At 43.3% G+C, this 16,028-nt stretch overlaps 1 protein-coding gene across 1 annotated transcript in view; it reads right to left on the bottom strand.

Annotated features, from left to right (window-relative positions):
• The window catches only part of POLR3K (RNA polymerase III subunit K), a 291,214-nt gene that overhangs the window by 172,156 nt on the left and 103,030 nt on the right, over positions 1–16,028 (bottom strand). The window lies entirely within an intron of this gene.

The raw sequence follows: 16,028 nt of genomic DNA, 5'->3' as shown, positions 1-16,028 counted from the left end.
GAGGGAAATGCGATCGAGAAGAATGTCACTGAGTGGCATAGAGTGTAGCTGCACAGAGTGTAGTTCAGTGGAGTAGAGTGCCCACCAGTTCAGTGTTGTAGAGTGTAGTGTTGTACAGCAGAGTGGCATATAATGGAGTTTTATTTGTGGGAACAGTGCATGCTAGAGCAGCGAGTTATAGTTAGTGTTGTCTGGTTGGTGAGCAGAAAAGAGTATGTTTGGAAGTGCACTACTTACAATAATGTGAAGGTGGTAGAAAGGTGCAAATAAAAGTCATATCTATAACTTTAGCATTTCCAAAGGTTGTGAACCTTGTTTGTTTTTTTGAATTTCAATGTTTTTTTTAAACAATTTCGTTTTTTCAATAAAAATGTGTTTAAAATTGTTGAGTCCAGCATCGTTGAGTGGAGGGTCGATATGTGGTGTGTGGTACAGTACAGTGGAGGAGAGTGTTGTAAAGTTTATTGTGGTAGAGTGGAGTATTGTAGAATGGGATAGAGTGCACTAGAGCAGAGTGGACAGGTGTATCATGCAGTATAGTAAAGTGTTATAAAGTGTGGTGGCATGGGGTCTCAAATAGTGGAGTCAAGTATTGCAGACTGGATCAGCTAGTTGTACAATGGATTGGCATGTTGTAAAGTCAAGTAGGGTGTTGCAGATTGTCAGAGAGGAGTAGAATGTTGTACAGTGGAGTATCATTGAGTGGCGTGTCACAGGGTACAGTGGAGGAGGGTGTCAGAGTGGAATGCTGCGTCACTCAGTGGAGTGGCGTATCGCAAAGTGGAGTGGCATGTAGTATGTTGCACAGAGTGGACGGGCACAGTGTCAGAATGGCACAGAGTGTAGTAGTGTGGAGTTGCATACAGTGGAGTAGAGCATCGGACAGGACAAGGGAGTATTGTTCATTGAGCAGAGTGGGGCAAAGATTATTTCAGTGGAGTACACTGGAGTGTGGTAGAGTGAAGAAAAGTGTCAGAATGGAGTGGCGTGGAGTACAGAGTGGGATGGTACAGCATACATGCGGGTAAAAAGTCATTAAGTGGAACGGCGTGTTGTACAGTAGAGTGTAGTGGCATGTCATTCAATATTGCAGACTACAGTAGAGTACAGTAGCATAAAGTCTAGCAGAGCTTTGTAAAGTGGAGTGGTGTACAATACAGTGTTGTAGAGTGCACTGGTATACAGTGTTATAGAGTACAATGGCATAGAGTGGAGAACTGTGTCAGAGTAGAGTTGAGGAAAGTGGGGTGCAGTGGCATAAAAACATTGCGTCAATAACAAAATATCCCCCACAATCTGTATTTCTTCATTGATGGCTCAAAGTGTCAAGTGGTCTGACCCAGAATAAACTCAATCAATGCATTTTTGGTACATTTTCATCGTTTTGATTAATTTTTTGCTGCAATATTAGGCTATATTTTATACTGTTTCAACATAATACAAAAAGTTCTGAACAAATCTGAAAATAATCAATCAATATCAATAAATAACTTTATTTCGACTGAAAAACATAAAAGTATCTATTAACACCATACCATAATCATACAATAAAACAATTGAAAGATAAAACAAGTACCACCACATAATACATTAAGAAGCCCTAAAAATGTATTCTAAATAGAAGTTATTAAAACACACAATTATAAAAACAAAACAATTCAAGACAGACATCAAGTTTTAGAACCCTATAAACCTTTACATCTTAGTTCCATTTAATAGTCTACTTCTGCCTAGAGTGATTTTAATCTAAAATAAATTATTAAGACACACAGTTATGGCAGGTCTCTAGTTCTTATAGCCCATGCATTTTGTAAATACCTTGAACTGCAAAAACAACCTTGTCACTTGTATCACTTGCCAGAATGCGTAAGGATGTATTGCATTTCCTTTTCCCAATTGAGCTGCATAAAGGAATAATCCACTTCTTCCTAGATGCCAAATATCTGGGACAAAAGAACATAAAGTGTGCAAGTGACTCTGGTTGCTCGTGACAGAAATGGGAAAAGCTCAGATTGTCATCCTCCTTGCTCCACCTCGCAGTAAATGTCTTGAGTGGCAGGATCCCTAGCCTAAATTTAATAAAAAGGGTTTTGGTATGGGGGTATTATATTATCCATATAGGCCTCAAACTTGGGGCTACATTTATGATCTAAAAACTGTAATGTCCTGCTGCCTTGAATTTTTTTGGACCAAGTTTGCACCAAAATAGTCTCCCAATAGCACTTCCTTATGCGTGCTTTTACTTCCTTGGTCAAATTACAAGGATCTCTCCATACCTCCTCCATGTTGAGGAATTTACGCATGTCTCTAATGTTTATAAACCAAGGAATTTTTAATACACCACCATCCATTAAAAGCTCAGCTGTTGCTGTTTGGTAGGAGGACAGATGTTCGGAAGTCCAAAGGCAGACCCAGTACACAAGAGGTCTTAGGGCAATTTCATTATGGACCTCGTTTAGACCTAAATCTAATCTAAGGGGTATAAGAGGGGTATTCGTCGGCAGCCGCAAAAAATTACGAATAAAGCAGTTTTCTGTCGTCGTCAGACTACTGGAATTACAGTACCCCCTTAGCTCTGCACCATAAGTTGAGGCAGCCACTGCTGCTGCTTTATATACTGTGATAGCAGGTGAAATTTCCCCTTCCAAGATGTTAGCAATTTTTCTCCCTATTACTGCTGACTTCTGCCGGAGGACAGACAAACTCTTCCCGATCTATGCCAACCACTGTTGGTCATCTGCTAATCTGATCCCCAGATAGTCAAACTGACTAACTCTCTTTACCAGTTGTCCTGCTATGGACACTTTCCCACTAAATGACTTATGCGGATTAAAGGCCATAAACTTTGTCTTCATTGGATTTATTTCAAGGCCCCTCATGGTACAAAAATTAGAAAAAGCATCAAATTCATTTTGTAAACCCATTGGGGTTCTTGAAATCAATAAGTTGTTGTCCGCAAACATTAAAATGGGGACGGGGACTCCTGCTAGCTTCGGGGCATCATGATTACAGTAAATCAGCTGATCTACCACACCGTTGATAAAGAGGTTAAACAGAGTGGGAGCCAAAACACACCCGTGTCTGACCCCCCTATCAACAGGTATGGCTTCTGTCAGATCTCCACCTTTAGACCAGCGTACCTGGGCATAAGTGCCCTCATGAAGGTACCTAATCAATCTCAACAATTCTTTATCAAGTTGGTAGGTCTCCAGGACATTCCACAATAAGTCCTGTGGGACCATGTCGAAAGCAGCTTTTAGGTCGATAAAAGCCACATACAAGTGGCTCTTGTTAAGTGTCAGGTATTTCCAGCAAAGGAGATTGAACCTAAATACCTGGTCTATTGTACTCACTCCTTTCCTGAATCCTGCCTGAAAATTGGAGAGGATGTGAGAGTCCTCTATCCATGTCTGCAGTCTAGTCAGGACCTGCGTACAGAATTTTTTTTGGCTAACATCAATTAAACTTATTGGTCTGTAGTTAGTTGGTACTTCCCTTGACCCCTTTTTAAAAACGGGGACTATGATTGCTCCTTGCTATGTGGGGGGAAGCCCACCACCCCTCAGTATCTCGTTACTAAGTGCATTTAAGTATAAAGACCAAGTTCTGGGTCGAGACAAATACAAATCACCTGGGATACCATCTAGCCCAGGGGCCTTCCCTTTGCGTAATGTTTGGAGAGCCAAACTTGTTTCTTTTAGAGAAAAAGGGTCCAGATCAAATTTAGATGATATAACTGTAGTAGTTGGTATATGAGAAATAAAGAACCTCTGGAATTTTGGTAGAGGAACAGTAGTGTTGCTAATTTGAGCTGCTCTATATAAATTTCCAAAATGTGACACCCAGATTTCTGGCTGGATTGCTGGGTAGTTCTCCACGATTTGGGAGTGACCTTTCCCTGCCACTAATTTCCAAAACAGTTTAAAATCCTTCTCGTGGAGAGCATCTACCAAACCGTTCCAATATTTGGTTTCCCATTCTTTTTTGGCATTTTTCAAAACTGTTTTGTATGCAGTCCTGGTTGCTCTTATATCTCGGCAATTCCCTGCCTTCAGTGCTCCCAATAGCTGTGATTTAGCCTGCAGGCAGGAGCTGCAGAACCATCTCAATGGTTTATCCCCAGCCTCTACCCGCCTCCTTGCTACCTGGAAATATGGTTTTAACCGATTGACCAAGATAATATGCAAATTAATCAGGTCAACTGGTACAGAATCAATGTACTTCAGGGGGAGAAGCGCCAATATAACTTCTTTATAAATTGATATCTGGAAGTTTACATCTTCTTCCACCAATTCCTATCTCACATTTTTATAATCATTTGTCACAGTTAAGGCATTACCCTTCACCCACTTAGTCAGTGTGTTACAATTAAATATGGAGGTTAAGAAGGATATACAAAGAGCTTGATGATCACTATCATCTCGTGGAAAGACAACCATGTCAATAAGAAAAACCCAGAGTGTATCATCTACTAGGACATAGTCTAAGTGGCTTGAATATGGACCTTTTCTGTATGTAGGCATCGCCGGCGTCTGACTTCGTGTTTCCATTTACTATTCGTAGCCCCTTTACTTTTATTAAATACTCTAATAGATCTAATGCTCACCCTGTTTTCTTTATTACAGCCTGGACCAGCCCTGATCTATTCCATGGATCTACAAACTGAATTCCTTTTTGCTGGAAGTCATCCTTATAGCTCAGTTGCATATTATAGTCTCCTGCAACGATTAAGCCCTGCCCCCCTGGTAAATGGTTCAAAAGATCTGTAAGCAAATTTAGCAGAGCAATCTGGGTCCTTAGTGAGCCAGGTCTGATGTATATATTTACAAATACTATGCGCACAGGCCCCCTTGGACTGCTAAATTCAACCTCCACAGCTAGTATGTCCCTAGTGGGAGTAAATAGCACCTTTGCCTTTGGAAACAGGTTGTGCTTTAGCCAAATTATCAAACCCCCTGATGCCCTGCCAGATGGTGATGGGAGCGCAGCCTTCTGGAAGGTCCAATAACCTGCTCTATAGATCGCAGAAGGGGCCCATGTCTCCTTCAATAAGATAATATGATGTTGATCTATAAACCTGCACCACTCTGCGTTGGTTGTTTTTGGTAACACACCTGCCACATTCCAAGATAAAAATTTAATTAGTGTATCATTTCCATCCCCAATATTTTGCAACCTCTCTTTAATCTTACTAAAAGAGGGTGTCGCTCCGCAATCCCTCCCTGCTACTTGGTCATTGCAATATATTCCTGCCTCTACTCCCACGCTACCCAATGACAGATTGCTTAAGGCACAGGGGTCCACAGCCTTTTTACTGAGTATATCATCTCTCCCTACTTTCGCTGTAGGGGGCTTTGCGTCAATCTACAATTGAAGTTGGGCTACTCCTACAACCCCGTCTTGGAGTACATATACTGGGAAGCATTTGATTGTTAGAGCTCCCTCTGAAAAACAGATTGGCCATTGATTGGGGGATCGTTTGGGTAAGAGTCACTATGAAGTACCAGGTCTCGATCTATGGTCAAGCGCTAAAAGACCCTTTACAAAGCTCTGGCTGTTCAATTTCAGCCCTATAAGGTCTGTTTCTAAGCTATCGCTTGAATATCTCTGGACAGTTACTATATCATCCCTTATAACAGACCTACATTTCTTTACACCCCTTATACAATGAATTACTTTGTTTTTAAGTGAATCCCCTTGTTCCTTTGATCCATGATTTAGCTTAGGAATGTTCGTCATATATACATCATGCTGAGTATGCTTAATCTGACTTGATAGAGTACTTTGTAGGGGGTCTTTGTTGCTATTATCTAAGAACTTATTTCTGTAGACCTCATGGTTTGCCCCTCTTATCAAATTAGTGTCACATTTATTTAAATTAACCACTTCAGGGGATGCACGTTCTTCCCATTGGCAGTTTTGTGTTACCACTCCAGCCCTCTTTTCCCTGTGTGTTCCACCCATAAATATTTCAGTTTGTTGAATTTGCGTGGGTAGAGAGTTAGACTCAGGTTTAAGAGGATTTCCTAATGTCCCCAATTACAGCAGTTATGCAGTCCAACTTCTTGAATATCATGTGACTGAAGGATGTAAGATACTCTCTTAGGCTAACTATTTCAGCTCTTATTTGTACTAACTGTGCCTCAACAGGAAGTTCCCCCTCCATTACTAAGTGTATTAATGACTCCTCAACTTCCCTTGATACATTCCTCTCTATGCTGGAGGCAGCCAGGGAGACAAGAGGTAAAAAACAGTTCGAACAATTTATAGGAGGTGATGCGCTACCCTGCTGGTTAAACACGCTCAATTTGGGGCTCTCTATTAGATTGGCAGAGGTTTCTAAACTAGTAGGCTCTAAATGAGACCCTTGTGGTAGCACTGGCAACAACTCTCTATTCGAAGGGGTAAAGAAGGATTTTATGTCTTTAGTTGTAACACTGGACCTTCTCTTGGAAGGTTCAGTAGCTAACAAGCTCTCTACTTCCTCTATTAGATCATCGATTTGAGTCAGTGTAGTTTTCAGCGGCATGTCGGGGTATTTTCTTTGCCCCTCCCTGCCCAATGGAATTACCGCTGGCTTTCCTTTTCCCCATCCTAAATAAGTTAATAAAATTCCTCAAAATTGTATATAGCACGAGGAGAAAGGCAAGGGAGTACGATGACAAATTTATGAGGGCTAGGGCCCGCCTCCAACAGCCTCAGACACGATCCGATGCTTCCTGTGTAGCAGGAGCACAAAGTCAGATTTATAGGGGCTTAGTCCCGTCCCCAGCACAGACAAGATCCGACACTTGTAGTGTAAGCACAATGTCAAGTTTAGGGGGGTTAAGCCCCACCCCCAACAACCGCAGACAAAATCCTACTCTTTCGTTTATTTTACATGCAACCAGCAATGGGAATAAAAACATCCTTTTCAAGTTAAAAGGCTAAAAAAAAAAAAAAGAAAACACAATACAAAACGTTCTGAACAAATCTGAACAGAACATACTCCATTCATAAGTTAAACCATGAATATTTTTATAGTCTTCACATCCTTATTTATATATCCTAAGAATACCCCCAAAGTAATGCATTGTATTACAACGCTGTAGTGTGCATCTCAGTTATCTCCCCATCCATCAATCTACTCTTTCTCACTCTCACAACACATTCCTTAGCATACATCAGTTATGCCCATCCTTGACACGCCACACACACCATGGTTTACAACAGGAAAAGATCTTTAATTTCAACCACTGTTGTGTTGGGACTAGGATTTCTCCTAAAAGCAGTTGACGCACTTTTTGGTGGGTAAGTAGAACCAATTATGATTCCACCTTCTTCAGGACCCAACTGTACTTGGTATTTTTACTCTGGTTGACCAGTGGGAGATTTATCTGAAATGAATTATGAGTAATCCAAGGTCAGAACCACAAACTTTACAATGTGAAATGTCTTTCTATACCTTCGCATGGAACCCCCTCCTTGCATATGGATGCCAATACATTATTCATGGGATACTAACATGCATGTGCACCTAAGCCAGTGCTCCTACATATCCCATCATGCCATATATGATGAAATAGTGACAACATGCACATCGTGAACAGGCACAAGTGAATTTCAAATATTCCAACACTTAGTTGCCCTCATGCTATTTGCATTCTCTGCATCTCTTCAACTACTGTTTGTGTGTATAGATTTCCATCCTGCATATCCCTCCACCAGGTGGTCTCATTTACAAGAAGCACTCATGCCAGTTAAGGTGAACTCATCATATCGCTTTTTCTATTTTCTTTCTAGTAATTTTCACCTATGGGCAAACCTGCCCTCGTTTTTAAACTGCAGTTGGAATGGGATCCTAAAGGATGGAGGACATATAAGGGGTGACCTTAGATGACCCAAGTGGCTTTAATATCATTGTAGCTGTGTGACTAGGGCCTATTTTACATCGTTATTACTTTTCCATCTTCACCTGCTTCACACAGACAATTTCTTATATACACTTCCTGGAGAATCTAAGAGTCCTGCATCTATCAGGCGAGGTAACTCTAGAAAAATGACAGAAAGGAGACACTATGACCTCCATTTTGATATCGCCACCTAAGCGTTCCATATGTTTGCCACAATTAGAGTAGAGTGGTATACATCGAAGTGGCATAGCTTAGAGTTTAATTAACTTGTTATAAACTGGAGTGGCGTTTTCATGCAGCAGAGTTGAGTGCTGTGTCATAGAGTATTCCAAACTGTCAGAATGGAGTAAAGGGTACAATAGAGCGTAAGAGCACAGAGTTGAGTAACCATTTGGACAGTGGTGGAGACAGAATACACTAGAGTGGCATAGAGTGTAGTGGAGTTATATAGAGTGGGGGAAGAGTACACTGGAGTGGTGTAGAGTACAGTGAAGTGGCATATAGTGGGACAGCGTGCACCGGAATGTCATGGAGTTAAGTAGCATGCAGTGGAGTAGCTTAGACTGTAGTGGTGTACAGTGGAGTGGCCTACAGTGTAATAGCATATAATGTTGTAGTGTACAATGGAGTGGGGTAGAGTGTAATAGCATATAGTGGAGTTGTGTACAGTGGAGTGGGGTGGGGTACCATACAGTACAGTGGGAAATACTGAAGTTGTGTACAGTGTAAACAGCGTAGAGTGGCGTGGCATAAAGTGGAATAGTGCAGAGTGGAGTGGTGCCGAGTAGAATAGCATACAGTTAGGGAGGGTAGAGTGGAAAAGAATACAGGAGAGTGTCGCCCAATGGACTAGAGTAAATGTGGCGTACCATGGAGTGGAGCAGATTGGAGTAGTGTGCAATGGAGAGGTGTGAAGTGGAAAAGCGTGCAGTGGTGTAGACTGGAGTTGAGTAAAGTGCAATAGCATACAGTGGAGTAGCAAACAGAACAGTGGTGTAGATTGGAGTGGTGTGCAGTGCACTGGTGTAGAGTCTAAGAGCATATAGTAGAGTGGGGTACATTGAAGTGACGTCCAACTGAACTGCATGGAATGAAGTGGCATAGATTGGAGTAACATACACTGGAGTGGTGTAGGCTGCAGTGGAGTACAGTGGAGAAAAGTACAGTGGAAATGCACAGAGTGCAATAACAAAGACAGTGGAGTGGCATACAGTGGTGTGTCGTAGACTGGAGTGGCATAGAGTGGAGGAGTGTACAGTGTAAGAGCATGGAGTGGAGTGGCATACAGTGGAGTTGCATACAGTGCAATAGCATAGAGTGGAGTGGCATACAGTGATACTGTGGGCATTGTCCACTGCTTTCAAAGTTTAATACCAGATGTTAGGAAAATTATTCCCTAAGGGATGTGACCAACGCAAGCCACACACCACCATCCCCCACTCAGACTGAAGACCTCTGCAAGAAAAAAAAATGTTTTCAAACGGATGATTCTTTCGATTTTCATCCTGCATAAAACAAAACTGATAGCAGTATTTCAAACATAATTTTTGCTGTCCTTGCCAGTACGTGTTTCAAGCAACCAGCTGGCCATCCCTCAGGGTCTCAAGGGATCAAATCAAGTAAAAAATCAATGAATGCATTGTCGTATAATTTTACTTCACTCTGCATATTGCTGTTACGTAAAGAAAAAATAATTATTGATAACTGAAGTCCAATGTAATTCACCAATCCCTTTCCACTGTGCAATTGTTTAAACTAATTACTTCTAATGAACACAACTCATCACACTTATTAGTGCAACTGATGTAAATGTGTGCTCTTTAAAAACCATGGAAATACGTAAACATCCTATTAAGAACCAGTTCTGCAATGAGGAATACCACATCACTAACTACTGAAATAACAAATGAATGATTCTGAACATAATAAATACTATGCAGATACCAATTGCTATGCATATTTTTGTATGCCTTACATTAAGCTTTAATTTTCCGATGATCGCTTATTAGTTACACTGTTTATAAAACTACAAATACCCTAAACTTCTACCTAATGTGGTTGTTTTTTTTTTTTTTCTTTAAATCAAGGCTAGACCCATCTTGATTGCTTAGGACATAGTTTAATCTCTGTCACCACGTCATATATAAACATCACTGCATCAGTGGCATAAATTTGAGGTCTTTGCTTTGCCTATTGTGTACCATTTGTAACTGTTATGCTGTGGAGTAACTCAGATCATTCTTTTCTCTACCTCAAATGTGTTTGGAGATGCACGTTTTTAAATTGCTTTTTGCTATGACTATATATTTTTGTCACACAGTGATTTAATTATATACACTACATACACATTGCTAAACAATTAATAAAAAAAAAAATAATCATAGTTTTTGCCATATGGTTAACCATTACTAAATGTTTTTATTTAACTACACACATATTTACATACACAGCAGCAACTACATGAAAATAACTATTTGGTATGGTGGTAACCAAGGTAGTTTCGTTCATTTAGGATATCCAAAATAGCTGTTAGACATATTTTAATGCGCCCTTCGTGTGGGGACAGGACACTGCCTATTCAGGTGTAAGTGTCAGCCCCTCTCTCCCATCCTGCCCAGAATGGCCCATCAGGATGCTGATGGCCCATCAGTCACATCTAAGCTCCCTTTGTGTATGGCTCTCTAGAGGGAATGCACAAGCTCAGCAGCAACCCTACCCCAGATGTGTATTGGACACAGGCAGAAGGCACTAAATGGCTAAAGTAAGAAAATGCCAACTTTCTAAAAGTGACATTTTAAGAATTATAATTTAAAACCCGACTTCACCATAAACTGGAATTTTAAATTGTGATTCCATAGACACCAAACTTCGGTTTCCAATTTCTTTCCCTTCAAAATTGGAAATTACACTTATAAAATGCCATAAGGCAATCCAAATGCTTTCCTATCTGAGAGATAAGCTTTGCCGTAGTGAAAAACGAATTTAAGAGTTTTTCACTACTAGGACGAGTAAAACTGGAAAGTACATGTCCTAATTTTTAAATACACTGCACTCTGCCCTTCAGCTCTCTCTGGCCTACCTAAGGGATGACATATGTTTTAAAAGGGAGGTTTGGGCCTGGCAAGAGGGTTAACTTGCTAGGTTGACGTGGCAGTTTAAAACTGCACACACAGTCTCTGCAATGGCAGGTCTGAGATTTGTTTTTAAGGCTATTGAATTGGGTGGCACAATCAGTGGATAAGCCAATGTTATCATGTTTTAAGCAGAGAGCACTGGTTAAAAGTGGTAAAGTGCTGTAAGTCCAAAAGGCAACAAAAACAAACTGAGCAAAAACTAGAGGGAAAAGGCAAGAAGTTTGGGGGATGATCATGCAGGGAGGGCCAGGTCCAACACAGAGAGATATTCAGTCCGAGTCAAGCTTTACCCACGCTTGGCTTACCCACTTCTACTCTGGAGTAGTTTATGGTGATAGGGATGAGGCATTACATGCCAGTGGGTTAGTAAAGGTAAGGAGTGACCTCAAGAACTCTCAGCATGCTCACAAGATGGGGACGAGACCTATTACCTTAGGTAAATGAGATGCAGGGCCTGTGATGATTTCAGTCTTGGTGGGTAAAGACTGTGGTGGTGCTAAATGTTGCTGCTGTCTATTTGAAGGCAACAAACGTTGCACAGGCTATGACTGTGGTTATGTGGTGAGCACCTGGTGGGATACATAGGTCTGTTGACAAAAGGCAGTGGAAAAGTGTAGGAGGCTGGCCTTGTTTGTAGTGGGTACCACCTTATACCAATTCCAGTTATCCCTTATTAGTGAAATGTAGTCAGTGTCTAGGAGCCAAGCTGTCTAGAGGTAGCTGTAGGCAGAGAAGCCAAGGCTGAACTAGGACACATGCAAAGCTCTTGCAATACCACTGTAGTCACACATTACTTACACACATGAAAGACAATACTCAGTGTTACAAAAATAAAGGTACTTTATTTTAGTCACACAATGCCAAAAATACATTGTAGGCTATACTCCCTTAGGAGGTAAGTAAATCACATCATATAAACACTAGTAACCAGGAACAGGTAAGTACACAGTAGGAAAACAGTGCAAATAGTAACAAACACAATAGATTGCAATGGGCCTAGGGGGAACACAAACAATATACTAAAATAGTGGAATGCGAAAGTTGGTTTCCCACCTAGGCAAGTGTAGTGTGTACAGGGGCACAAATGTAAGTAATGTACTTCCACCCCAGAGCCCAGGAAAGCAGGAGTAAAACACAACAAGTTTCATAAAACACACTAGAATTAGTGATAGAAGGTAGTGCAAGAACCAGAAGAGACTGCAAGACACCAATGATGGATTCCTGGACCTGAACACATGTGCAAGAAGGAGACCAAATACAAGAAGCACTGAAGAGTCAAGGGAGAACAGGAGCCCCTGCTAACCTGGATGACGGTGCAAAAGGAGAACCACCAGTGAGAAGAAAAAGTCAGTATTGCACCAAAGAAGACAGATGCAGGTTCCTGGTTGGTGCAGAAAATGTCCTATGCCGGATGAATGAATGCAGTCTGGTTTGCAAAAGCTGGATTCCGTCAACAAGCCTTGGCACATGCAAAGCTTGCGGTTAGCGGAAAATGCTGCTGCCCGGGACCTGGTGGCCTCTACCCAGGAGGGGGGAGACAGAAGGGCTCTCAGCAACTCAGAGTGCCCTCAGAAGACCTGGTAGTGCACATAGGAGTCCCACAGCACGGGGACAAAAAAGGTGCAAGTTGAGGCCCCCGCAGCTTGACACAAAGGATTCCCACGCAGTCAGAGAACCACTCAGGAAGCTGTGCGTCAGCAGGATGGAGTGCTGGGGGCCGAAGCTGTGCTGTGCACGAAAAACTTCTTGGAAGCTCGTACACAACCTTGGCAACGGAAAGTCACACGGTGCACGGGGGTACTGTCTTACGGGGGAGGCAAGCTCTTACCTCCTCCAAAGTTGGACAGCGGGACATTTGTTCTGCCAGAGTCACTTTAGTCCACCACCCGTGTTTCTGGATCCACACCTGTCGTCTGGATAGGGTACCCAGGCCACCGGTCGTCTCTGCAGAGAGGTGCCTGCTGAAGCAGGGAAGTGACTGTCACTCCATGGGAGATTTCTTCAGTTCTTCTGCTTAAGACTTAAGACAGGCAGTCCTTGGAGGATGCACGACCTGGAAACTGTTGCAGTTGCTGGCAGGAGCTGAATTTACAAGGTAGCAGAAGTAATCGTTGCTTCTTTGTTGCAGTTTTGTAGAGTTCCTGGAGCAGTCAGTGGTTGATCCATTGGTAGAAGATGAAGGATGCAGAGGATTCCTGCTGGAGTCTTGCAATCCGAATCTGAAGAAACACCCAGAGGATAGACCCTAAATAGCCCTGAGAGGGGGGATTGGTCACCTAACCAGGTAAGCACCTATCGGGAGGGGTCTCTGATGTCACCTGCTAGCACGGGCCACTCAAATGCTCCCAGAGTTCCCTGACCATCCTGAAAACAAGATGACAGAACCCAGGGACACTCTGGAGGAGCTCCGGGCACCACCCCTGGGGTGGTCAAACCCCTTTCCTTTGTCTATTTAGCGCCAGAGCAGGGACTGTGGGTCGCTGAACCGGTGTAGACTGGATTATGCAAAGAGGGCACCATCTGTACCATTCAATGCATTTCCAGAGGCTCTGGGAGGATACCACTCCCATGCCTGTAACACCTATTTCCAAAGGGGGAAAGGGTGTAACACCCCTCTCCTAAAGGAAATGCATTGTTCTGCCTTCCTGGGATTGAGCTGCTCAAGCACCAGGAGGGCAGAAGCCTGTCTGAGGTGGCAGCAGCTGGGGCTGCAGTGGAAACCTCAGAAGGCTGGTATGGCAGTACTGGGGTTCCACTGTGGAGCCCCCAGAGTGCATGGGATTGTGCAACCAATACTAGAATCAGTACTTGGGTACAATTCCCAGTTGTTAGACACCTTACTTGGCCATATTCGGAGTTACCATTGTGTAGCTGTGTATAGGTATTGCCTGACAATGCACTCTTGAAATGGCGTTCCCGCACTCATCAAGTCTGGGAAAATGGGCCTGGACGTTGCGGGGGCACCTCTGCTAGTGTAGGGGTGCCTTCACACACAGGTAGTTTGCACCCAGCCTTCAGGGTTGGAAGACCTGATGTATAGGTGACTTATAAGTGACCTGGTGAAGTGAAAATGGTTGCGAAATAGTGCATGCACTATTTCACACTGAAGAAGTCTTTGTATGGTCTCCTTATGAGTGGCAAAAAAAATGCTGCAGCCCATAAGGATTCCCTGAAACCCCAATGCCCTGGGTGTAGGAGGCTGGCCTGGTTTGTAGTAGGTACCCTGGGTACTTACACCTTATACCTGGTCCAGTTGTCCCTTACTAGTAAAGTAGTAGTGTTCTAGCAGCTTAGGCTGATAAAGCTAGCTATAGCAGAGCAGCTTAGGCTGAACTAGGAGACATGCAAAGTTCATGCAATACCACTTATAGTTACTGAGTACTTATAGACAAGTAAAGACAATACTCTGTTTTAACAAAAATAAAGGTAGTTTATTTGGGTGACACAGTACCAAAAATATCTTAGAGGCAATACTCCTTCTGGAGGTAAGTATTATACACAATAAATACACTAGACACCAAAATAAGGTAAGTAATTAGACATAGGATAGTGCAAACAATAGGAAATGCTATAGAATGCGATGGGAGAAAATAGGTCTAGGGGCAACACAAACCATATAATAAGAAAGTGGAATGCGAATCACAAATTCCTCACTAGACAAGTGTTGTGTGTGCAGAATCACTGGGAGAGTAAGAATACAGTAAAGGTAAGTAAATTACCCCACCCCAAAGCCCAGAAAAGCAGGAGTAAAGTACTGGAAGTTTCCTTAGGACACACTAAACCTCGTGATTGGGATATTGCAGTAACCAACCAAGTCTGCAAACAACAACTGCTGGAGTCCTGGACCTGAAGTCCTGCAAAAGAAGGAGACCAAGTCCAGAAGTTGAAAGAAGTTCCAGGAAGGAAAGGAGCCCCTGCAAACCCAGAAGAGGGTGCAAAAGAAGAGTCCCCGGTTGGACGGAGACAACAGGAATGCACACTAGGAAGAATGCCAGTGGGTTCCTGCATGGTGCAGACCTCCCACGATGTAAAGCTGGATGCAGACGTGATTTTGTGTTGAAGTCGCCAACAAGCCTTGGTTACGACAAAAGTGCGTTTTGCGTCACAATGTCGATGGCTGGACCCAGGAGGGACCTGGGGGCCTCTGTGTGAGGAGGAAGAGGGGGCTCTCAGCACTTTAGAGAGCCCTCAGGATGCCAGACAGCACCAACGGGAGTCCCAGGACACATGGACAAAGTAGGTGCAAAACGTAGTTGGTGTAGCACAACAAAGGAAGGTCCCACGCCGCCGGTGAACAACTTAGCGAGTTGAGTTGTCGCAGGATGGAGTGCTGGGGACCTGGGCCAGGCTGTGCATGAAGGAATTTTGCAAATAGTGCACAAAGACCTCAGGAGGTGAAGACGACGCAGTACACAGGGGTACCGTCGCTTTCAGGGAAGGCAAGGTCTTACCACCTCCAAATTGCGTCAGCAGGGCTTCATGACAGTCTATGTTGATGGAGTCCACCCTCCGTGTCCTTAGGAGCACGCTTGTCATTGTGAGAGGAGTCCAAGGGTACAGGTCGTCGGCTTGGAAGGTGTCTGCATGAGCAGGGGAGTGACTCAGTCACCCCACTGGAGATTTCTTCGGTCCTTCTGGTGCTGGGTGAAGACAGGGAGTCCCCAGAGCGTGCACACCGTGGAAACTGTTGCAGTTGCTGGCTGGAGCTGAAGTTGCACAGGAAAAGTATCCCTTCTGGATACTTTGTTGCTGGTACAGAAGTTCCTGGAGCAGGCTGCGGTTGAGCCGATGTCAGAGGATGAAGTAGTAGTTGCATAGTTGCAGAGGATTCCTGAAGGAAATTTGCAAGCAGAATCTGAAGACAACCCACAGGAGAGACCCTAAATAGCCCTGAGAGGAGGGATCGGCTACTTATCAGGTAAGGACCTATCAGGAGGGGTCTCTGACGTCACCTGCTGGCACTGGCCACTCAGAGCCCTCCAGAGTGCCCCCACACCTTGCA

This window comes from Pleurodeles waltl, chromosome 10 (genome assembly GCF_031143425.1).
Source record: "Pleurodeles waltl isolate 20211129_DDA chromosome 10, aPleWal1.hap1.20221129, whole genome shotgun sequence".
NCBI classification, from domain to species: domain Eukaryota; kingdom Metazoa; phylum Chordata; class Amphibia; order Caudata; family Salamandridae; genus Pleurodeles; species Pleurodeles waltl.
This window is presented reverse-complemented; position numbering and strand designations above follow the sequence as displayed.